At 49.1% G+C, this 22101-nt stretch overlaps 20 non-coding genes across 20 annotated transcripts; all 20 read left to right on the top strand.

Annotated features, from left to right (window-relative positions):
• The first annotated feature begins 233 nt into the window (after nucleotides 1-233).
• Nucleotides 234-424, top strand: LOC143990451 (U2 spliceosomal RNA). Its single transcript, XR_013277342.1, has one exon. It is a non-coding gene; the product is annotated as a U2 spliceosomal RNA (small nuclear RNA).
• Nucleotides 425-1349: 925 nt separating this feature from the next.
• On the top strand, nucleotides 1350-1540 carry LOC143990450 (U2 spliceosomal RNA). The gene has a single exon (XR_013277341.1). It is a non-coding gene; the product is annotated as a U2 spliceosomal RNA (small nuclear RNA).
• Nucleotides 1541-2465: 925 nt separating this feature from the next.
• On the top strand, nucleotides 2466-2656 carry LOC143990449 (U2 spliceosomal RNA). The gene has a single exon (XR_013277340.1). It is a non-coding gene; the product is annotated as a U2 spliceosomal RNA (small nuclear RNA).
• A 925-nt stretch (nucleotides 2657-3581) lies between these two features.
• LOC143990447 (U2 spliceosomal RNA) lies at nucleotides 3582-3772 on the top strand. Its single transcript, XR_013277339.1, has one exon. It is a non-coding gene; the product is annotated as a U2 spliceosomal RNA (small nuclear RNA).
• A 925-nt stretch (nucleotides 3773-4697) lies between these two features.
• LOC143990445 (U2 spliceosomal RNA) lies at nucleotides 4698-4888 on the top strand. Its single transcript, XR_013277338.1, has one exon. It is a non-coding gene; the product is annotated as a U2 spliceosomal RNA (small nuclear RNA).
• A 925-nt stretch (nucleotides 4889-5813) lies between these two features.
• On the top strand, nucleotides 5814-6004 carry LOC143990444 (U2 spliceosomal RNA). Its single transcript, XR_013277337.1, has one exon. It is a non-coding gene; the product is annotated as a U2 spliceosomal RNA (small nuclear RNA).
• A 925-nt stretch (nucleotides 6005-6929) lies between these two features.
• Nucleotides 6930-7120, top strand: LOC143990443 (U2 spliceosomal RNA). Its single transcript, XR_013277336.1, has one exon. It is a non-coding gene; the product is annotated as a U2 spliceosomal RNA (small nuclear RNA).
• Nucleotides 7121-8045: 925 nt separating this feature from the next.
• Nucleotides 8046-8236, top strand: LOC143990442 (U2 spliceosomal RNA). The gene has a single exon (XR_013277335.1). It is a non-coding gene; the product is annotated as a U2 spliceosomal RNA (small nuclear RNA).
• A 925-nt stretch (nucleotides 8237-9161) lies between these two features.
• Nucleotides 9162-9352, top strand: LOC143990440 (U2 spliceosomal RNA). Its single transcript, XR_013277333.1, has one exon. It is a non-coding gene; the product is annotated as a U2 spliceosomal RNA (small nuclear RNA).
• Nucleotides 9353-10277: 925 nt separating this feature from the next.
• On the top strand, nucleotides 10278-10468 carry LOC143990439 (U2 spliceosomal RNA). Its single transcript, XR_013277332.1, has one exon. It is a non-coding gene; the product is annotated as a U2 spliceosomal RNA (small nuclear RNA).
• A 925-nt stretch (nucleotides 10469-11393) lies between these two features.
• Nucleotides 11394-11584, top strand: LOC143990438 (U2 spliceosomal RNA). The gene has a single exon (XR_013277331.1). It is a non-coding gene; the product is annotated as a U2 spliceosomal RNA (small nuclear RNA).
• A 925-nt stretch (nucleotides 11585-12509) lies between these two features.
• LOC143990437 (U2 spliceosomal RNA) lies at nucleotides 12510-12700 on the top strand. Its single transcript, XR_013277330.1, has one exon. It is a non-coding gene; the product is annotated as a U2 spliceosomal RNA (small nuclear RNA).
• Nucleotides 12701-13625: 925 nt separating this feature from the next.
• On the top strand, nucleotides 13626-13816 carry LOC143990436 (U2 spliceosomal RNA). Its single transcript, XR_013277329.1, has one exon. It is a non-coding gene; the product is annotated as a U2 spliceosomal RNA (small nuclear RNA).
• A 925-nt stretch (nucleotides 13817-14741) lies between these two features.
• On the top strand, nucleotides 14742-14932 carry LOC143990433 (U2 spliceosomal RNA). Its single transcript, XR_013277328.1, has one exon. It is a non-coding gene; the product is annotated as a U2 spliceosomal RNA (small nuclear RNA).
• A 925-nt stretch (nucleotides 14933-15857) lies between these two features.
• Nucleotides 15858-16048, top strand: LOC143990432 (U2 spliceosomal RNA). Its single transcript, XR_013277327.1, has one exon. It is a non-coding gene; the product is annotated as a U2 spliceosomal RNA (small nuclear RNA).
• Nucleotides 16049-16973: 925 nt separating this feature from the next.
• On the top strand, nucleotides 16974-17164 carry LOC143990431 (U2 spliceosomal RNA). The gene has a single exon (XR_013277326.1). It is a non-coding gene; the product is annotated as a U2 spliceosomal RNA (small nuclear RNA).
• A 925-nt stretch (nucleotides 17165-18089) lies between these two features.
• Nucleotides 18090-18280, top strand: LOC143990430 (U2 spliceosomal RNA). Its single transcript, XR_013277325.1, has one exon. It is a non-coding gene; the product is annotated as a U2 spliceosomal RNA (small nuclear RNA).
• A 925-nt stretch (nucleotides 18281-19205) lies between these two features.
• LOC143990429 (U2 spliceosomal RNA) lies at nucleotides 19206-19396 on the top strand. Its single transcript, XR_013277324.1, has one exon. It is a non-coding gene; the product is annotated as a U2 spliceosomal RNA (small nuclear RNA).
• Nucleotides 19397-20322: 926 nt separating this feature from the next.
• LOC143990428 (U2 spliceosomal RNA) lies at nucleotides 20323-20513 on the top strand. The gene has a single exon (XR_013277323.1). It is a non-coding gene; the product is annotated as a U2 spliceosomal RNA (small nuclear RNA).
• A 925-nt stretch (nucleotides 20514-21438) lies between these two features.
• Nucleotides 21439-21629, top strand: LOC143990427 (U2 spliceosomal RNA). Its single transcript, XR_013277322.1, has one exon. It is a non-coding gene; the product is annotated as a U2 spliceosomal RNA (small nuclear RNA).
• Nucleotides 21630-22101: the final 472 nt, after the last annotated feature.

The following is a 22101-nucleotide window of genomic DNA, read 5'->3' as shown; positions in this document are numbered from 1 at the left end:
ATAGGTTTAAGATATCGTTTAATAATTGTAGTCCTTGAGATGATAGTCGTCGTAAGTAGAATGACATGAATTGAGAGAGAGCAGCGTATGGGTAAAATGATGCCTCAAAGATGGTTTAGGCATGGACTATGTGCAAAATTTGTGTTGAATAATCATTCAAACAAGACTTTGTCTTTTGCCTTTTCGATCGTCGTCGTCGCCGCCGCTCGCTCGGAAAAGAGAATAATTGGGTTATCGCTTCTCGGCCTTTTGGCTAAGATCAAGTGTAGTATCTGTTCTTATCAGTTTAATATCTGATACGTCCCCTATCTGGGGACCATATATTAAATGGATTTTTAGAACAGGGAGATGGAAGAAGAGCTTGCTCTGTCCACTCCACGCATCGACCTGGTATTGCAGTACCTCCAGGACCGGTGCACCCCTCTCTTATGCAGTTTCCAAAAACAGAATGAATTCAAACAGCAAATTCTCCTCCATCCTCTCTCCTCATCCTTTTGCTTGCTTGCTCACTCACTTGCAATGTTACTTTTGCTGATCACAAGCTGTCTGTCTGTCTGTCTGTCTGTTGTTCATTTTTGCAATAAACTTGCGTTTAACCCCTGTGTGTACTGGTGTTTTTTGCTTCGTGTCAGTTCTTGGCCTTTCTTTCTCCCTTCCTCCTCCTTCCTTGCTCGCTCAATATTTTTTTGCTCAGGAAGAAGCAGGTGAAGTGGCAGTAGTTGCAAGAAGCCAAACCTAGGAAGTCAGCAAGTAGACACATTTCGACTAAGCAGCTAGCTCGAGTATGAAAGAACTTTCTAGTCAAGGCCCAAGATGAGGCCTTTTTTTTTCCTAGCCATGTCCAGCCAGCCCAGCCATTGCAATAGGCCTGACCTTGCTCCATTCCTGTCCCTTCGTAAAAACAGCTTGCTGGAAAGCGTTCCCAGCCCGAGTATTCATTCGACAGCCTGTGTCTCCCTCTAGTGGGTCCCAGCCTTTTCGGCTTTCGTCCACGTGTCCCAGGAGGCGGTCTCATGCAAATGCTTTTCCCTGGTAGAGCAGCAACGAGAAGCAACTGGATGAGTGCAATTGTTGCTTCTGGCTTGCTGCTGGTCAATGCCAGGGTCAGCAGGTGCTTGCAAAGGTGTTGGACAGGTGTTAGAAAATTGTGGATTGCTATCTAGGTCATCAGCAGGGGATTAGACGCCTTGGCCAGGCCAGGTGTGAAAAGTTGCTAATCAGCGTCTCCGCCCGGTCTAGACGTGGGGGAAGGGCAGACAGGGGGCTAGGCAGTCCATAAGCAGCAGCTCTCAGTGAGCTCTGGCTTGCGGGCTGGCCGCCGCTCGCTCGGAAAAGAGAATAATTGGGTTATCGCTTCTCGGCCTTTTGGCTAAGATCAAGTGTAGTATCTGTTCTTATCAGTTTAATATCTGATACGTCCCCTATCTGGGGACCATATATTAAATGGATTTTTAGAACAGGGAGATGGAAGAAGAGCTTGCTCTGTCCACTCCACGCATCGACCTGGTATTGCAGTACCTCCAGGACCGGTGCACCCCTCTCTTATGCAGTTTCCAAAAACAGAATGAATTCAAACAGCAAATTCTCCTCCATCCTCTCTCCTCATCCTTTTGCTTGCTTGCTCACTCACTTGCAATGTTACTTTTGCTGATCACAAGCTGTCTGTCTGTCTGTCTGTCTGTTGTTCATTTTTGCAATAAACTTGCGTTTAACCCCTGTGTGTACTGGTGTTTTTTGCTTCGTGTCAGTTCTTGGCCTTTCTTTCTCCCTTCCTCCTCCTTCCTTGCTCGCTCAATATTTTTTTGCTCAGGAAGAAGCAGGTGAAGTGGCAGTAGTTGCAAGAAGCCAAACCTAGGAAGTCAGCAAGTAGACACATTTCGACTAAGCAGCTAGCTCGAGTATGAAAGAACTTTCTAGTCAAGGCCCAAGATGAGGCCTTTTTTTTTCCTAGCCATGTCCAGCCAGCCCAGCCATTGCAATAGGCCTGACCTTGCTCCATTCCTGTCCCTTCGTAAAAACAGCTTGCTGGAAAGCGTTCCCAGCCCGAGTATTCATTCGACAGCCTGTGTCTCCCTCTAGTGGGTCCCAGCCTTTTCGGCTTTCGTCCACGTGTCCCAGGAGGCGGTCTCATGCAAATGCTTTTCCCTGGTAGAGCAGCAACGAGAAGCAACTGGATGAGTGCAATTGTTGCTTCTGGCTTGCTGCTGGTCAATGCCAGGGTCAGCAGGTGCTTGCAAAGGTGTTGGACAGGTGTTAGAAAATTGTGGATTGCTATCTAGGTCATCAGCAGGGGATTAGACGCCTTGGCCAGGCCAGGTGTGAAAAGTTGCTAATCAGCGTCTCCGCCCGGTCTAGACGTGGGGGAAGGGCAGACAGGGGGCTAGGCAGTCCATAAGCAGCAGCTCTCAGTGAGCTCTGGCTTGCGGGCTGGCCGCCGCTCGCTCGGAAAAGAGAATAATTGGGTTATCGCTTCTCGGCCTTTTGGCTAAGATCAAGTGTAGTATCTGTTCTTATCAGTTTAATATCTGATACGTCCCCTATCTGGGGACCATATATTAAATGGATTTTTAGAACAGGGAGATGGAAGAAGAGCTTGCTCTGTCCACTCCACGCATCGACCTGGTATTGCAGTACCTCCAGGACCGGTGCACCCCTCTCTTATGCAGTTTCCAAAAACAGAATGAATTCAAACAGCAAATTCTCCTCCATCCTCTCTCCTCATCCTTTTGCTTGCTTGCTCACTCACTTGCAATGTTACTTTTGCTGATCACAAGCTGTCTGTCTGTCTGTCTGTCTGTTGTTCATTTTTGCAATAAACTTGCGTTTAACCCCTGTGTGTACTGGTGTTTTTTGCTTCGTGTCAGTTCTTGGCCTTTCTTTCTCCCTTCCTCCTCCTTCCTTGCTCGCTCAATATTTTTTTGCTCAGGAAGAAGCAGGTGAAGTGGCAGTAGTTGCAAGAAGCCAAACCTAGGAAGTCAGCAAGTAGACACATTTCGACTAAGCAGCTAGCTCGAGTATGAAAGAACTTTCTAGTCAAGGCCCAAGATGAGGCCTTTTTTTTTCCTAGCCATGTCCAGCCAGCCCAGCCATTGCAATAGGCCTGACCTTGCTCCATTCCTGTCCCTTCGTAAAAACAGCTTGCTGGAAAGCGTTCCCAGCCCGAGTATTCATTCGACAGCCTGTGTCTCCCTCTAGTGGGTCCCAGCCTTTTCGGCTTTCGTCCACGTGTCCCAGGAGGCGGTCTCATGCAAATGCTTTTCCCTGGTAGAGCAGCAACGAGAAGCAACTGGATGAGTGCAATTGTTGCTTCTGGCTTGCTGCTGGTCAATGCCAGGGTCAGCAGGTGCTTGCAAAGGTGTTGGACAGGTGTTAGAAAATTGTGGATTGCTATCTAGGTCATCAGCAGGGGATTAGACGCCTTGGCCAGGCCAGGTGTGAAAAGTTGCTAATCAGCGTCTCCGCCCGGTCTAGACGTGGGGGAAGGGCAGACAGGGGGCTAGGCAGTCCATAAGCAGCAGCTCTCAGTGAGCTCTGGCTTGCGGGCTGGCCGCCGCTCGCTCGGAAAAGAGAATAATTGGGTTATCGCTTCTCGGCCTTTTGGCTAAGATCAAGTGTAGTATCTGTTCTTATCAGTTTAATATCTGATACGTCCCCTATCTGGGGACCATATATTAAATGGATTTTTAGAACAGGGAGATGGAAGAAGAGCTTGCTCTGTCCACTCCACGCATCGACCTGGTATTGCAGTACCTCCAGGACCGGTGCACCCCTCTCTTATGCAGTTTCCAAAAACAGAATGAATTCAAACAGCAAATTCTCCTCCATCCTCTCTCCTCATCCTTTTGCTTGCTTGCTCACTCACTTGCAATGTTACTTTTGCTGATCACAAGCTGTCTGTCTGTCTGTCTGTCTGTTGTTCATTTTTGCAATAAACTTGCGTTTAACCCCTGTGTGTACTGGTGTTTTTTGCTTCGTGTCAGTTCTTGGCCTTTCTTTCTCCCTTCCTCCTCCTTCCTTGCTCGCTCAATATTTTTTTGCTCAGGAAGAAGCAGGTGAAGTGGCAGTAGTTGCAAGAAGCCAAACCTAGGAAGTCAGCAAGTAGACACATTTCGACTAAGCAGCTAGCTCGAGTATGAAAGAACTTTCTAGTCAAGGCCCAAGATGAGGCCTTTTTTTTTCCTAGCCATGTCCAGCCAGCCCAGCCATTGCAATAGGCCTGACCTTGCTCCATTCCTGTCCCTTCGTAAAAACAGCTTGCTGGAAAGCGTTCCCAGCCCGAGTATTCATTCGACAGCCTGTGTCTCCCTCTAGTGGGTCCCAGCCTTTTCGGCTTTCGTCCACGTGTCCCAGGAGGCGGTCTCATGCAAATGCTTTTCCCTGGTAGAGCAGCAACGAGAAGCAACTGGATGAGTGCAATTGTTGCTTCTGGCTTGCTGCTGGTCAATGCCAGGGTCAGCAGGTGCTTGCAAAGGTGTTGGACAGGTGTTAGAAAATTGTGGATTGCTATCTAGGTCATCAGCAGGGGATTAGACGCCTTGGCCAGGCCAGGTGTGAAAAGTTGCTAATCAGCGTCTCCGCCCGGTCTAGACGTGGGGGAAGGGCAGACAGGGGGCTAGGCAGTCCATAAGCAGCAGCTCTCAGTGAGCTCTGGCTTGCGGGCTGGCCGCCGCTCGCTCGGAAAAGAGAATAATTGGGTTATCGCTTCTCGGCCTTTTGGCTAAGATCAAGTGTAGTATCTGTTCTTATCAGTTTAATATCTGATACGTCCCCTATCTGGGGACCATATATTAAATGGATTTTTAGAACAGGGAGATGGAAGAAGAGCTTGCTCTGTCCACTCCACGCATCGACCTGGTATTGCAGTACCTCCAGGACCGGTGCACCCCTCTCTTATGCAGTTTCCAAAAACAGAATGAATTCAAACAGCAAATTCTCCTCCATCCTCTCTCCTCATCCTTTTGCTTGCTTGCTCACTCACTTGCAATGTTACTTTTGCTGATCACAAGCTGTCTGTCTGTCTGTCTGTCTGTTGTTCATTTTTGCAATAAACTTGCGTTTAACCCCTGTGTGTACTGGTGTTTTTTGCTTCGTGTCAGTTCTTGGCCTTTCTTTCTCCCTTCCTCCTCCTTCCTTGCTCGCTCAATATTTTTTTGCTCAGGAAGAAGCAGGTGAAGTGGCAGTAGTTGCAAGAAGCCAAACCTAGGAAGTCAGCAAGTAGACACATTTCGACTAAGCAGCTAGCTCGAGTATGAAAGAACTTTCTAGTCAAGGCCCAAGATGAGGCCTTTTTTTTTCCTAGCCATGTCCAGCCAGCCCAGCCATTGCAATAGGCCTGACCTTGCTCCATTCCTGTCCCTTCGTAAAAACAGCTTGCTGGAAAGCGTTCCCAGCCCGAGTATTCATTCGACAGCCTGTGTCTCCCTCTAGTGGGTCCCAGCCTTTTCGGCTTTCGTCCACGTGTCCCAGGAGGCGGTCTCATGCAAATGCTTTTCCCTGGTAGAGCAGCAACGAGAAGCAACTGGATGAGTGCAATTGTTGCTTCTGGCTTGCTGCTGGTCAATGCCAGGGTCAGCAGGTGCTTGCAAAGGTGTTGGACAGGTGTTAGAAAATTGTGGATTGCTATCTAGGTCATCAGCAGGGGATTAGACGCCTTGGCCAGGCCAGGTGTGAAAAGTTGCTAATCAGCGTCTCCGCCCGGTCTAGACGTGGGGGAAGGGCAGACAGGGGGCTAGGCAGTCCATAAGCAGCAGCTCTCAGTGAGCTCTGGCTTGCGGGCTGGCCGCCGCTCGCTCGGAAAAGAGAATAATTGGGTTATCGCTTCTCGGCCTTTTGGCTAAGATCAAGTGTAGTATCTGTTCTTATCAGTTTAATATCTGATACGTCCCCTATCTGGGGACCATATATTAAATGGATTTTTAGAACAGGGAGATGGAAGAAGAGCTTGCTCTGTCCACTCCACGCATCGACCTGGTATTGCAGTACCTCCAGGACCGGTGCACCCCTCTCTTATGCAGTTTCCAAAAACAGAATGAATTCAAACAGCAAATTCTCCTCCATCCTCTCTCCTCATCCTTTTGCTTGCTTGCTCACTCACTTGCAATGTTACTTTTGCTGATCACAAGCTGTCTGTCTGTCTGTCTGTCTGTTGTTCATTTTTGCAATAAACTTGCGTTTAACCCCTGTGTGTACTGGTGTTTTTTGCTTCGTGTCAGTTCTTGGCCTTTCTTTCTCCCTTCCTCCTCCTTCCTTGCTCGCTCAATATTTTTTTGCTCAGGAAGAAGCAGGTGAAGTGGCAGTAGTTGCAAGAAGCCAAACCTAGGAAGTCAGCAAGTAGACACATTTCGACTAAGCAGCTAGCTCGAGTATGAAAGAACTTTCTAGTCAAGGCCCAAGATGAGGCCTTTTTTTTTCCTAGCCATGTCCAGCCAGCCCAGCCATTGCAATAGGCCTGACCTTGCTCCATTCCTGTCCCTTCGTAAAAACAGCTTGCTGGAAAGCGTTCCCAGCCCGAGTATTCATTCGACAGCCTGTGTCTCCCTCTAGTGGGTCCCAGCCTTTTCGGCTTTCGTCCACGTGTCCCAGGAGGCGGTCTCATGCAAATGCTTTTCCCTGGTAGAGCAGCAACGAGAAGCAACTGGATGAGTGCAATTGTTGCTTCTGGCTTGCTGCTGGTCAATGCCAGGGTCAGCAGGTGCTTGCAAAGGTGTTGGACAGGTGTTAGAAAATTGTGGATTGCTATCTAGGTCATCAGCAGGGGATTAGACGCCTTGGCCAGGCCAGGTGTGAAAAGTTGCTAATCAGCGTCTCCGCCCGGTCTAGACGTGGGGGAAGGGCAGACAGGGGGCTAGGCAGTCCATAAGCAGCAGCTCTCAGTGAGCTCTGGCTTGCGGGCTGGCCGCCGCTCGCTCGGAAAAGAGAATAATTGGGTTATCGCTTCTCGGCCTTTTGGCTAAGATCAAGTGTAGTATCTGTTCTTATCAGTTTAATATCTGATACGTCCCCTATCTGGGGACCATATATTAAATGGATTTTTAGAACAGGGAGATGGAAGAAGAGCTTGCTCTGTCCACTCCACGCATCGACCTGGTATTGCAGTACCTCCAGGACCGGTGCACCCCTCTCTTATGCAGTTTCCAAAAACAGAATGAATTCAAACAGCAAATTCTCCTCCATCCTCTCTCCTCATCCTTTTGCTTGCTTGCTCACTCACTTGCAATGTTACTTTTGCTGATCACAAGCTGTCTGTCTGTCTGTCTGTCTGTTGTTCATTTTTGCAATAAACTTGCGTTTAACCCCTGTGTGTACTGGTGTTTTTTGCTTCGTGTCAGTTCTTGGCCTTTCTTTCTCCCTTCCTCCTCCTTCCTTGCTCGCTCAATATTTTTTTGCTCAGGAAGAAGCAGGTGAAGTGGCAGTAGTTGCAAGAAGCCAAACCTAGGAAGTCAGCAAGTAGACACATTTCGACTAAGCAGCTAGCTCGAGTATGAAAGAACTTTCTAGTCAAGGCCCAAGATGAGGCCTTTTTTTTTCCTAGCCATGTCCAGCCAGCCCAGCCATTGCAATAGGCCTGACCTTGCTCCATTCCTGTCCCTTCGTAAAAACAGCTTGCTGGAAAGCGTTCCCAGCCCGAGTATTCATTCGACAGCCTGTGTCTCCCTCTAGTGGGTCCCAGCCTTTTCGGCTTTCGTCCACGTGTCCCAGGAGGCGGTCTCATGCAAATGCTTTTCCCTGGTAGAGCAGCAACGAGAAGCAACTGGATGAGTGCAATTGTTGCTTCTGGCTTGCTGCTGGTCAATGCCAGGGTCAGCAGGTGCTTGCAAAGGTGTTGGACAGGTGTTAGAAAATTGTGGATTGCTATCTAGGTCATCAGCAGGGGATTAGACGCCTTGGCCAGGCCAGGTGTGAAAAGTTGCTAATCAGCGTCTCCGCCCGGTCTAGACGTGGGGGAAGGGCAGACAGGGGGCTAGGCAGTCCATAAGCAGCAGCTCTCAGTGAGCTCTGGCTTGCGGGCTGGCCGCCGCTCGCTCGGAAAAGAGAATAATTGGGTTATCGCTTCTCGGCCTTTTGGCTAAGATCAAGTGTAGTATCTGTTCTTATCAGTTTAATATCTGATACGTCCCCTATCTGGGGACCATATATTAAATGGATTTTTAGAACAGGGAGATGGAAGAAGAGCTTGCTCTGTCCACTCCACGCATCGACCTGGTATTGCAGTACCTCCAGGACCGGTGCACCCCTCTCTTATGCAGTTTCCAAAAACAGAATGAATTCAAACAGCAAATTCTCCTCCATCCTCTCTCCTCATCCTTTTGCTTGCTTGCTCACTCACTTGCAATGTTACTTTTGCTGATCACAAGCTGTCTGTCTGTCTGTCTGTCTGTTGTTCATTTTTGCAATAAACTTGCGTTTAACCCCTGTGTGTACTGGTGTTTTTTGCTTCGTGTCAGTTCTTGGCCTTTCTTTCTCCCTTCCTCCTCCTTCCTTGCTCGCTCAATATTTTTTTGCTCAGGAAGAAGCAGGTGAAGTGGCAGTAGTTGCAAGAAGCCAAACCTAGGAAGTCAGCAAGTAGACACATTTCGACTAAGCAGCTAGCTCGAGTATGAAAGAACTTTCTAGTCAAGGCCCAAGATGAGGCCTTTTTTTTTCCTAGCCATGTCCAGCCAGCCCAGCCATTGCAATAGGCCTGACCTTGCTCCATTCCTGTCCCTTCGTAAAAACAGCTTGCTGGAAAGCGTTCCCAGCCCGAGTATTCATTCGACAGCCTGTGTCTCCCTCTAGTGGGTCCCAGCCTTTTCGGCTTTCGTCCACGTGTCCCAGGAGGCGGTCTCATGCAAATGCTTTTCCCTGGTAGAGCAGCAACGAGAAGCAACTGGATGAGTGCAATTGTTGCTTCTGGCTTGCTGCTGGTCAATGCCAGGGTCAGCAGGTGCTTGCAAAGGTGTTGGACAGGTGTTAGAAAATTGTGGATTGCTATCTAGGTCATCAGCAGGGGATTAGACGCCTTGGCCAGGCCAGGTGTGAAAAGTTGCTAATCAGCGTCTCCGCCCGGTCTAGACGTGGGGGAAGGGCAGACAGGGGGCTAGGCAGTCCATAAGCAGCAGCTCTCAGTGAGCTCTGGCTTGCGGGCTGGCCGCCGCTCGCTCGGAAAAGAGAATAATTGGGTTATCGCTTCTCGGCCTTTTGGCTAAGATCAAGTGTAGTATCTGTTCTTATCAGTTTAATATCTGATACGTCCCCTATCTGGGGACCATATATTAAATGGATTTTTAGAACAGGGAGATGGAAGAAGAGCTTGCTCTGTCCACTCCACGCATCGACCTGGTATTGCAGTACCTCCAGGACCGGTGCACCCCTCTCTTATGCAGTTTCCAAAAACAGAATGAATTCAAACAGCAAATTCTCCTCCATCCTCTCTCCTCATCCTTTTGCTTGCTTGCTCACTCACTTGCAATGTTACTTTTGCTGATCACAAGCTGTCTGTCTGTCTGTCTGTCTGTTGTTCATTTTTGCAATAAACTTGCGTTTAACCCCTGTGTGTACTGGTGTTTTTTGCTTCGTGTCAGTTCTTGGCCTTTCTTTCTCCCTTCCTCCTCCTTCCTTGCTCGCTCAATATTTTTTTGCTCAGGAAGAAGCAGGTGAAGTGGCAGTAGTTGCAAGAAGCCAAACCTAGGAAGTCAGCAAGTAGACACATTTCGACTAAGCAGCTAGCTCGAGTATGAAAGAACTTTCTAGTCAAGGCCCAAGATGAGGCCTTTTTTTTTCCTAGCCATGTCCAGCCAGCCCAGCCATTGCAATAGGCCTGACCTTGCTCCATTCCTGTCCCTTCGTAAAAACAGCTTGCTGGAAAGCGTTCCCAGCCCGAGTATTCATTCGACAGCCTGTGTCTCCCTCTAGTGGGTCCCAGCCTTTTCGGCTTTCGTCCACGTGTCCCAGGAGGCGGTCTCATGCAAATGCTTTTCCCTGGTAGAGCAGCAACGAGAAGCAACTGGATGAGTGCAATTGTTGCTTCTGGCTTGCTGCTGGTCAATGCCAGGGTCAGCAGGTGCTTGCAAAGGTGTTGGACAGGTGTTAGAAAATTGTGGATTGCTATCTAGGTCATCAGCAGGGGATTAGACGCCTTGGCCAGGCCAGGTGTGAAAAGTTGCTAATCAGCGTCTCCGCCCGGTCTAGACGTGGGGGAAGGGCAGACAGGGGGCTAGGCAGTCCATAAGCAGCAGCTCTCAGTGAGCTCTGGCTTGCGGGCTGGCCGCCGCTCGCTCGGAAAAGAGAATAATTGGGTTATCGCTTCTCGGCCTTTTGGCTAAGATCAAGTGTAGTATCTGTTCTTATCAGTTTAATATCTGATACGTCCCCTATCTGGGGACCATATATTAAATGGATTTTTAGAACAGGGAGATGGAAGAAGAGCTTGCTCTGTCCACTCCACGCATCGACCTGGTATTGCAGTACCTCCAGGACCGGTGCACCCCTCTCTTATGCAGTTTCCAAAAACAGAATGAATTCAAACAGCAAATTCTCCTCCATCCTCTCTCCTCATCCTTTTGCTTGCTTGCTCACTCACTTGCAATGTTACTTTTGCTGATCACAAGCTGTCTGTCTGTCTGTCTGTCTGTTGTTCATTTTTGCAATAAACTTGCGTTTAACCCCTGTGTGTACTGGTGTTTTTTGCTTCGTGTCAGTTCTTGGCCTTTCTTTCTCCCTTCCTCCTCCTTCCTTGCTCGCTCAATATTTTTTTGCTCAGGAAGAAGCAGGTGAAGTGGCAGTAGTTGCAAGAAGCCAAACCTAGGAAGTCAGCAAGTAGACACATTTCGACTAAGCAGCTAGCTCGAGTATGAAAGAACTTTCTAGTCAAGGCCCAAGATGAGGCCTTTTTTTTTCCTAGCCATGTCCAGCCAGCCCAGCCATTGCAATAGGCCTGACCTTGCTCCATTCCTGTCCCTTCGTAAAAACAGCTTGCTGGAAAGCGTTCCCAGCCCGAGTATTCATTCGACAGCCTGTGTCTCCCTCTAGTGGGTCCCAGCCTTTTCGGCTTTCGTCCACGTGTCCCAGGAGGCGGTCTCATGCAAATGCTTTTCCCTGGTAGAGCAGCAACGAGAAGCAACTGGATGAGTGCAATTGTTGCTTCTGGCTTGCTGCTGGTCAATGCCAGGGTCAGCAGGTGCTTGCAAAGGTGTTGGACAGGTGTTAGAAAATTGTGGATTGCTATCTAGGTCATCAGCAGGGGATTAGACGCCTTGGCCAGGCCAGGTGTGAAAAGTTGCTAATCAGCGTCTCCGCCCGGTCTAGACGTGGGGGAAGGGCAGACAGGGGGCTAGGCAGTCCATAAGCAGCAGCTCTCAGTGAGCTCTGGCTTGCGGGCTGGCCGCCGCTCGCTCGGAAAAGAGAATAATTGGGTTATCGCTTCTCGGCCTTTTGGCTAAGATCAAGTGTAGTATCTGTTCTTATCAGTTTAATATCTGATACGTCCCCTATCTGGGGACCATATATTAAATGGATTTTTAGAACAGGGAGATGGAAGAAGAGCTTGCTCTGTCCACTCCACGCATCGACCTGGTATTGCAGTACCTCCAGGACCGGTGCACCCCTCTCTTATGCAGTTTCCAAAAACAGAATGAATTCAAACAGCAAATTCTCCTCCATCCTCTCTCCTCATCCTTTTGCTTGCTTGCTCACTCACTTGCAATGTTACTTTTGCTGATCACAAGCTGTCTGTCTGTCTGTCTGTCTGTTGTTCATTTTTGCAATAAACTTGCGTTTAACCCCTGTGTGTACTGGTGTTTTTTGCTTCGTGTCAGTTCTTGGCCTTTCTTTCTCCCTTCCTCCTCCTTCCTTGCTCGCTCAATATTTTTTTGCTCAGGAAGAAGCAGGTGAAGTGGCAGTAGTTGCAAGAAGCCAAACCTAGGAAGTCAGCAAGTAGACACATTTCGACTAAGCAGCTAGCTCGAGTATGAAAGAACTTTCTAGTCAAGGCCCAAGATGAGGCCTTTTTTTTTCCTAGCCATGTCCAGCCAGCCCAGCCATTGCAATAGGCCTGACCTTGCTCCATTCCTGTCCCTTCGTAAAAACAGCTTGCTGGAAAGCGTTCCCAGCCCGAGTATTCATTCGACAGCCTGTGTCTCCCTCTAGTGGGTCCCAGCCTTTTCGGCTTTCGTCCACGTGTCCCAGGAGGCGGTCTCATGCAAATGCTTTTCCCTGGTAGAGCAGCAACGAGAAGCAACTGGATGAGTGCAATTGTTGCTTCTGGCTTGCTGCTGGTCAATGCCAGGGTCAGCAGGTGCTTGCAAAGGTGTTGGACAGGTGTTAGAAAATTGTGGATTGCTATCTAGGTCATCAGCAGGGGATTAGACGCCTTGGCCAGGCCAGGTGTGAAAAGTTGCTAATCAGCGTCTCCGCCCGGTCTAGACGTGGGGGAAGGGCAGACAGGGGGCTAGGCAGTCCATAAGCAGCAGCTCTCAGTGAGCTCTGGCTTGCGGGCTGGCCGCCGCTCGCTCGGAAAAGAGAATAATTGGGTTATCGCTTCTCGGCCTTTTGGCTAAGATCAAGTGTAGTATCTGTTCTTATCAGTTTAATATCTGATACGTCCCCTATCTGGGGACCATATATTAAATGGATTTTTAGAACAGGGAGATGGAAGAAGAGCTTGCTCTGTCCACTCCACGCATCGACCTGGTATTGCAGTACCTCCAGGACCGGTGCACCCCTCTCTTATGCAGTTTCCAAAAACAGAATGAATTCAAACAGCAAATTCTCCTCCATCCTCTCTCCTCATCCTTTTGCTTGCTTGCTCACTCACTTGCAATGTTACTTTTGCTGATCACAAGCTGTCTGTCTGTCTGTCTGTCTGTTGTTCATTTTTGCAATAAACTTGCGTTTAACCCCTGTGTGTACTGGTGTTTTTTGCTTCGTGTCAGTTCTTGGCCTTTCTTTCTCCCTTCCTCCTCCTTCCTTGCTCGCTCAATATTTTTTTGCTCAGGAAGAAGCAGGTGAAGTGGCAGTAGTTGCAAGAAGCCAAACCTAGGAAGTCAGCAAGTAGACACATTTCGACTAAGCAGCTAGCTCGAGTATGAAAGAACTTTCTAGTCAAGGCCCAAGATGAGGCCTTTTTTTTTCCTAGCCATGTCCAGCCAGCCCAGCCATTGCAATAGGCCTGACCTTGCTCCATTCCTGTCCCTTCGTAAAAACAGCTTGCTGGAAAGCGTTCCCAGCCCGAGTATTCATTCGACAGCCTGTGTCTCCCTCTAGTGGGTCCCAGCCTTTTCGGCTTTCGTCCACGTGTCCCAGGAGGCGGTCTCATGCAAATGCTTTTCCCTGGTAGAGCAGCAACGAGAAGCAACTGGATGAGTGCAATTGTTGCTTCTGGCTTGCTGCTGGTCAATGCCAGGGTCAGCAGGTGCTTGCAAAGGTGTTGGACAGGTGTTAGAAAATTGTGGATTGCTATCTAGGTCATCAGCAGGGGATTAGACGCCTTGGCCAGGCCAGGTGTGAAAAGTTGCTAATCAGCGTCTCCGCCCGGTCTAGACGTGGGGGAAGGGCAGACAGGGGGCTAGGCAGTCCATAAGCAGCAGCTCTCAGTGAGCTCTGGCTTGCGGGCTGGCCGCCGCTCGCTCGGAAAAGAGAATAATTGGGTTATCGCTTCTCGGCCTTTTGGCTAAGATCAAGTGTAGTATCTGTTCTTATCAGTTTAATATCTGATACGTCCCCTATCTGGGGACCATATATTAAATGGATTTTTAGAACAGGGAGATGGAAGAAGAGCTTGCTCTGTCCACTCCACGCATCGACCTGGTATTGCAGTACCTCCAGGACCGGTGCACCCCTCTCTTATGCAGTTTCCAAAAACAGAATGAATTCAAACAGCAAATTCTCCTCCATCCTCTCTCCTCATCCTTTTGCTTGCTTGCTCACTCACTTGCAATGTTACTTTTGCTGATCACAAGCTGTCTGTCTGTCTGTCTGTCTGTTGTTCATTTTTGCAATAAACTTGCGTTTAACCCCTGTGTGTACTGGTGTTTTTTGCTTCGTGTCAGTTCTTGGCCTTTCTTTCTCCCTTCCTCCTCCTTCCTTGCTCGCTCAATATTTTTTTGCTCAGGAAGAAGCAGGTGAAGTGGCAGTAGTTGCAAGAAGCCAAACCTAGGAAGTCAGCAAGTAGACACATTTCGACTAAGCAGCTAGCTCGAGTATGAAAGAACTTTCTAGTCAAGGCCCAAGATGAGGCCTTTTTTTTTCCTAGCCATGTCCAGCCAGCCCAGCCATTGCAATAGGCCTGACCTTGCTCCATTCCTGTCCCTTCGTAAAAACAGCTTGCTGGAAAGCGTTCCCAGCCCGAGTATTCATTCGACAGCCTGTGTCTCCCTCTAGTGGGTCCCAGCCTTTTCGGCTTTCGTCCACGTGTCCCAGGAGGCGGTCTCATGCAAATGCTTTTCCCTGGTAGAGCAGCAACGAGAAGCAACTGGATGAGTGCAATTGTTGCTTCTGGCTTGCTGCTGGTCAATGCCAGGGTCAGCAGGTGCTTGCAAAGGTGTTGGACAGGTGTTAGAAAATTGTGGATTGCTATCTAGGTCATCAGCAGGGGATTAGACGCCTTGGCCAGGCCAGGTGTGAAAAGTTGCTAATCAGCGTCTCCGCCCGGTCTAGACGTGGGGGAAGGGCAGACAGGGGGCTAGGCAGTCCATAAGCAGCAGCTCTCAGTGAGCTCTGGCTTGCGGGCTGGCCGCCGCTCGCTCGGAAAAGAGAATAATTGGGTTATCGCTTCTCGGCCTTTTGGCTAAGATCAAGTGTAGTATCTGTTCTTATCAGTTTAATATCTGATACGTCCCCTATCTGGGGACCATATATTAAATGGATTTTTAGAACAGGGAGATGGAAGAAGAGCTTGCTCTGTCCACTCCACGCATCGACCTGGTATTGCAGTACCTCCAGGACCGGTGCACCCCTCTCTTATGCAGTTTCCAAAAACAGAATGAATTCAAACAGCAAATTCTCCTCCATCCTCTCTCCTCATCCTTTTGCTTGCTTGCTCACTCACTTGCAATGTTACTTTTGCTGATCACAAGCTGTCTGTCTGTCTGTCTGTCTGTTGTTCATTTTTGCAATAAACTTGCGTTTAACCCCTGTGTGTACTGGTGTTTTTTGCTTCGTGTCAGTTCTTGGCCTTTCTTTCTCCCTTCCTCCTCCTTCCTTGCTCGCTCAATATTTTTTTGCTCAGGAAGAAGCAGGTGAAGTGGCAGTAGTTGCAAGAAGCCAAACCTAGGAAGTCAGCAAGTAGACACATTTCGACTAAGCAGCTAGCTCGAGTATGAAAGAACTTTCTAGTCAAGGCCCAAGATGAGGCCTTTTTTTTTCCTAGCCATGTCCAGCCAGCCCAGCCATTGCAATAGGCCTGACCTTGCTCCATTCCTGTCCCTTCGTAAAAACAGCTTGCTGGAAAGCGTTCCCAGCCCGAGTATTCATTCGACAGCCTGTGTCTCCCTCTAGTGGGTCCCAGCCTTTTCGGCTTTCGTCCACGTGTCCCAGGAGGCGGTCTCATGCAAATGCTTTTCCCTGGTAGAGCAGCAACGAGAAGCAACTGGATGAGTGCAATTGTTGCTTCTGGCTTGCTGCTGGTCAATGCCAGGGTCAGCAGGTGCTTGCAAAGGTGTTGGACAGGTGTTAGAAAATTGTGGATTGCTATCTAGGTCATCAGCAGGGGATTAGACGCCTTGGCCAGGCCAGGTGTGAAAAGTTGCTAATCAGCGTCTCCGCCCGGTCTAGACGTGGGGGAAGGGCAGACAGGGGGCTAGGCAGTCCATAAGCAGCAGCTCTCAGTGAGCTCTGGCTTGCGGGCTGGCCGCCGCTCGCTCGGAAAAGAGAATAATTGGGTTATCGCTTCTCGGCCTTTTGGCTAAGATCAAGTGTAGTATCTGTTCTTATCAGTTTAATATCTGATACGTCCCCTATCTGGGGACCATATATTAAATGGATTTTTAGAACAGGGAGATGGAAGAAGAGCTTGCTCTGTCCACTCCACGCATCGACCTGGTATTGCAGTACCTCCAGGACCGGTGCACCCCTCTCTTATGCAGTTTCCAAAAACAGAATGAATTCAAACAGCAAATTCTCCTCCATCCTCTCTCCTCATCCTTTTGCTTGCTTGCTCACTCACTTGCAATGTTACTTTTGCTGATCACAAGCTGTCTGTCTGTCTGTCTGTCTGTTGTTCATTTTTGCAATAAACTTGCGTTTAACCCCTGTGTGTACTGGTGTTTTTTGCTTCGTGTCAGTTCTTGGCCTTTCTTTCTCCCTTCCTCCTCCTTCCTTGCTCGCTCAATATTTTTTTGCTCAGGAAGAAGCAGGTGAAGTGGCAGTAGTTGCAAGAAGCCAAACCTAGGAAGTCAGCAAGTAGACACATTTCGACTAAGCAGCTAGCTCGAGTATGAAAGAACTTTCTAGTCAAGGCCCAAGATGAGGCCTTTTTTTTTCCTAGCCATGTCCAGCCAGCCCAGCCATTGCAATAGGCCTGACCTTGCTCCATTCCTGTCCCTTCGTAAAAACAGCTTGCTGGAAAGCGTTCCCAGCCCGAGTATTCATTCGACAGCCTGTGTCTCCCTCTAGTGGGTCCCAGCCTTTTCGGCTTTCGTCCACGTGTCCCAGGAGGCGGTCTCATGCAAATGCTTTTCCCTGGTAGAGCAGCAACGAGAAGCAACTGGATGAGTGCAATTGTTGCTTCTGGCTTGCTGCTGGTCAATGCCAGGGTCAGCAGGTGCTTGCAAAGGTGTTGGACAGGTGTTAGAAAATTGTGGATTGCTATCTAGGTCATCAGCAGGGGATTAGACGCCTTGGCCAGGCCAGGTGTGAAAAGTTGCTAATCAGCGTCTCCGCCCGGTCTAGACGTGGGGGAAGGGCAGACAGGGGGCTAGGCAGTCCATAAGCAGCAGCTCTCAGTGAGCTCTGGCTTGCGGGCTGGCCGCCGCTCGCTCGGAAAAGAGAATAATTGGGTTATCGCTTCTCGGCCTTTTGGCTAAGATCAAGTGTAGTATCTGTTCTTATCAGTTTAATATCTGATACGTCCCCTATCTGGGGACCATATATTAAATGGATTTTTAGAACAGGGAGATGGAAGAAGAGCTTGCTCTGTCCACTCCACGCATCGACCTGGTATTGCAGTACCTCCAGGACCGGTGCACCCCTCTCTTATGCAGTTTCCAAAAACAGAATGAATTCAAACAGCAAATTCTCCTCCATCCTCTCTCCTCATCCTTTTGCTTGCTTGCTCACTCACTTGCAATGTTACTTTTGCTGATCACAAGCTGTCTGTCTGTCTGTCTGTCTGTTGTTCATTTTTGCAATAAACTTGCGTTTAACCCCTGTGTGTACTGGTGTTTTTTGCTTCGTGTCAGTTCTTGGCCTTTCTTTCTCCCTTCCTCCTCCTTCCTTGCTCGCTCAATATTTTTTTGCTCAGGAAGAAGCAGGTGAAGTGGCAGTAGTTGCAAGAAGCCAAACCTAGGAAGTCAGCAAGTAGACACATTTCGACTAAGCAGCTAGCTCGAGTATGAAAGAACTTTCTAGTCAAGGCCCAAGATGAGGCCTTTTTTTTTCCTAGCCATGTCCAGCCAGCCCAGCCATTGCAATAGGCCTGACCTTGCTCCATTCCTGTCCCTTCGTAAAAACAGCTTGCTGGAAAGCGTTCCCAGCCCGAGTATTCATTCGACAGCCTGTGTCTCCCTCTAGTGGGTCCCAGCCTTTTCGGCTTTCGTCCACGTGTCCCAGGAGGCGGTCTCATGCAAATGCTTTTCCCTGGTAGAGCAGCAACGAGAAGCAACTGGATGAGTGCAATTGTTGCTTCTGGCTTGCTGCTGGTCAATGCCAGGGTCAGCAGGTGCTTGCAAAGGTGTTGGACAGGTGTTAGAAAATTGTGGATTGCTATCTAGGTCATCAGCAGGGGATTAGACGCCTTGGCCAGGCCAGGTGTGAAAAGTTGCTAATCAGCGTCTCCGCCCGGTCTAGACGTGGGGGAAGGGCAGACAGGGGGCTAGGCAGTCCATAAGCAGCAGCTCTCAGTGAGCTCTGGCTTGCGGGCTGGCCGCCGCTCGCTCGGAAAAGAGAATAATTGGGTTATCGCTTCTCGGCCTTTTGGCTAAGATCAAGTGTAGTATCTGTTCTTATCAGTTTAATATCTGATACGTCCCCTATCTGGGGACCATATATTAAATGGATTTTTAGAACAGGGAGATGGAAGAAGAGCTTGCTCTGTCCACTCCACGCATCGACCTGGTATTGCAGTACCTCCAGGACCGGTGCACCCCTCTCTTATGCAGTTTCCAAAAACAGAATGAATTCAAACAGCAAATTCTCCTCCATCCTCTCTCCTCATCCTTTTGCTTGCTTGCTCACTCACTTGCAATGTTACTTTTGCTGATCACAAGCTGTCTGTCTGTCTGTCTGTCTGTTGTTCATTTTTGCAATAAACTTGCGTTTAACCCCTGTGTGTACTGGTGTTTTTTGCTTCGTGTCAGTTCTTGGCCTTTCTTTCTCCCTTCCTCCTCCTTCCTTGCTCGCTCAATATTTTTTTGCTCAGGAAGAAGCAGGTGAAGTGGCAGTAGTTGCAAGAAGCCAAACCTAGGAAGTCAGCAAGTAGACACATTTCGACTAAGCAGCTAGCTCGAGTATGAAAGAACTTTCTAGTCAAGGCCCAAGATGAGGCCTTTTTTTTTCCTAGCCATGTCCAGCCAGCCCAGCCATTGCAATAGGCCTGACCTTGCTCCATTCCTGTCCCTTCGTAAAAACAGCTTGCTGGAAAGCGTTCCCAGCCCGAGTATTCATTCGACAGCCTGTGTCTCCCTCTAGTGGGTCCCAGCCTTTTCGGCTTTCGTCCACGTGTCCCAGGAGGCGGTCTCATGCAAATGCTTTTCCCTGGTAGAGCAGCAACGAGAAGCAACTGGATGAGTGCAATTGTTGCTTCTGGCTTGCTGCTGGTCAATGCCAGGGTCAGCAGGTGCTTGCAAAGGTGTTGGACAGGTGTTAGAAAATTGTGGATTGCTATCTAGGTCATCAGCAGGGGATTAGACGCCTTGGCCAGGCCAGGTGTGAAAAGTTGCTAATCAGCGTCTCCGCCCGGTCTAGACGTGGGGGAAGGGCAGACAGGGGGCTAGGCAGTCCATAAGCAGCAGCTCTCAGTGAGCTCTGGCTTGCGGGCTGGCCGCCGCTCGCTCGGAAAAGAGAATAATTGGGTTATCGCTTCTCGGCCTTTTGGCTAAGATCAAGTGTAGTATCTGTTCTTATCAGTTTAATATCTGATACGTCCCCTATCTGGGGACCATATATTAAATGGATTTTTAGAACAGGGAGATGGAAGAAGAGCTTGCTCTGTCCACTCCACGCATCGACCTGGTATTGCAGTACCTCCAGGACCGGTGCACCCCTCTCTTATGCAGTTTCCAAAAACAGAATGAATTCAAACAGCAAATTCTCCTCCATCCTCTCTCCTCATCCTTTTGCTTGCTTGCTCACTCACTTGCAATGTTACTTTTGCTGATCACAAGCTGTCTGTCTGTCTGTCTGTCTGTTGTTCATTTTTGCAATAAACTTGCGTTTAACCCCTGTGTGTACTGGTGTTTTTTGCTTCGTGTCAGTTCTTGGCCTTTCTTTCTCCCTTCCTCCTCCTTCCTTGCTCGCTCAATATTTTTTTGCTCAGGAAGAAGCAGGTGAAGTGGCAGTAGTTGCAAGAAGCCAAACCTAGGAAGTCAGCAAGTAGACACATTTCGACTAAGCAGCTAGCTCGAGTATGAAAGAACTTTCTAGTCAAGGCCCAAGATGAGGCCTTTTTTTTTTCCTAGCCATGTCCAGCCAGCCCAGCCATTGCAATAGGCCTGACCTTGCTCCATTCCTGTCCCTTCGTAAAAACAGCTTGCTGGAAAGCGTTCCCAGCCCGAGTATTCATTCGACAGCCTGTGTCTCCCTCTAGTGGGTCCCAGCCTTTTCGGCTTTCGTCCACGTGTCCCAGGAGGCGGTCTCATGCAAATGCTTTTCCCTGGTAGAGCAGCAACGAGAAGCAACTGGATGAGTGCAATTGTTGCTTCTGGCTTGCTGCTGGTCAATGCCAGGGTCAGCAGGTGCTTGCAAAGGTGTTGGACAGGTGTTAGAAAATTGTGGATTGCTATCTAGGTCATCAGCAGGGGATTAGACGCCTTGGCCAGGCCAGGTGTGAAAAGTTGCTAATCAGCGTCTCCGCCCGGTCTAGACGTGGGGGAAGGGCAGACAGGGGGCTAGGCAGTCCATAAGCAGCAGCTCTCAGTGAGCTCTGGCTTGCGGGCTGGCCGCCGCTCGCTCGGAAAAGAGAATAATTGGGTTATCGCTTCTCGGCCTTTTGGCTAAGATCAAGTGTAGTATCTGTTCTTATCAGTTTAATATCTGATACGTCCCCTATCTGGGGACCATATATTAAATGGATTTTTAGAACAGGGAGATGGAAGAAGAGCTTGCTCTGTCCACTCCACGCATCGACCTGGTATTGCAGTACCTCCAGGACCGGTGCACCCCTCTCTTATGCAGTTTCCAAAAACAGAATGAATTCAAACAGCAAATTCTCCTCCATCCTCTCTCCTCATCCTTTTGCTTGCTTGCTCACTCACTTGCAATGTTACTTTTGCTGATCACAAGCTGTCTGTCTGTCTGTCTGTCTGTTGTTCATTTTTGCAATAAACTTGCGTTTAACCCCTGTGTGTACTGGTGTTTTTTGCTTCGTGTCAGTTCTTGGCCTTTCTTTCTCCCTTCCTCCTCCTTCCTTGCTCGCTCAATATTTTTTTGCTCAGGAAGAAGCAGGTGAAGTGGCAGTAGTTGCAAGAAGCCAAACCTAGGAAGTCAGCAAGTAGACACATTTCGACTAAGCAGCTAGCTCGAGTATGAAAGAACTTTCTAGTCAAGGCCCAAGATGAGGCCTTTTTTTTTCCTAGCCATGTCCAGCCAGCCCAGCCATTGCAATAGGCCTGACCTTGCTCCATTCCTGTCCCTTCGTAAAAACAGCTTGCTGGAAAGCGTTCCCAGCCCGAGTATTCATTCGACAGCCTGTGTCTCCCTCTAGTGGGTCCCAGCCTTTTCGGCTTTCGTCCACGTGTCCCAGGAGGCGGTCTCATGCAAATGCTTTTCCCTGGTAGAGCAGCAACGAGAAGCAACTGGATGAGTGCAATTGTTGCTTCTGGCTTGCTGCTGGTCAATGCCAGGGTCAGCAGGTGCTTGCAAAGGTGTTGGACAGGTGTTAGAAAATTGTGGATTGCTATCTAGGTCATCAGCAGGGGATTAGACGCCTTGGCCAGGCCAGGTGTGAAAAGTTGCTAATCAGCGTCTCCGCCCGGTCTAGACGTGGGGGAAGGGCAGACAGGGGGCTAGGCAGTCCATAAGCAGCAGCTCTCAGTGAGCTCTGGCTTGCGGGCTGGCCGCCGCTCGCTCGGAAAAGAGAATAATTGGGTTATCGCTTCTCGGCCTTTTGGCTAAGATCAAGTGTAGTATCTGTTCTTATCAGTTTAATATCTGATACGTCCCCTATCTGGGGACCATATATTAAATGGATTTTTAGAACAGGGAGATGGAAGAAGAGCTTGCTCTGTCCACTCCACGCATCGACCTGGTATTGCAGTACCTCCAGGACCGGTGCACCCCTCTCTTATGCAGTTTCCAAAAACAGAATGAATTCAAACAGCAAATTCTCCTCCATCCTCTCTCCTCATCCTTTTGCTTGCTTGCTCACTCACTTGCAATGTTACTTTTGCTGATCACAAGCTGTCTGTCTGTCTGTCTGTCTGTTGTTCATTTTTGCAATAAACTTGCGTTTAACCCCTGTGTGTACTGGTGTTTTTTGCTTCGTGTCAGTTCTTGGCCTTTCTTTCTCCCTTCCTCCTCCTTCCTTGCTCGCTCAATATTTTTTTGCTCAGGAAGAAGCAGGTGAAGTGGCAGTAGTTGCAAGAAGCCAAACCTAGGAAGTCAGCAAGTAGACACATTTCGACTAAGCAGCTAGCTCGAGTATGAAAGAACTTTCTAGTCAAGGCCCAAGATGAGGCCTTTTTTTTTCCTAGCCATGTCCAGCCAGCCCAGCCATTGCAATAGGCCTGACCTTGCTCCATTCCTGTCCCTTCG

This window comes from Lithobates pipiens, unplaced genomic scaffold, assembly GCF_037356315.1.
Source record: "Lithobates pipiens isolate NorthernLeopardFrog02 unplaced genomic scaffold, aLitPip1_a1.2 Scaffold_18, whole genome shotgun sequence".
In the NCBI taxonomy this organism is placed as follows: domain Eukaryota; kingdom Metazoa; phylum Chordata; class Amphibia; order Anura; family Ranidae; genus Lithobates; species Lithobates pipiens.
The sequence above is the reverse complement of the archived record's forward strand: the minus strand, read 5'-3'. Positions and strand labels throughout refer to the sequence as shown.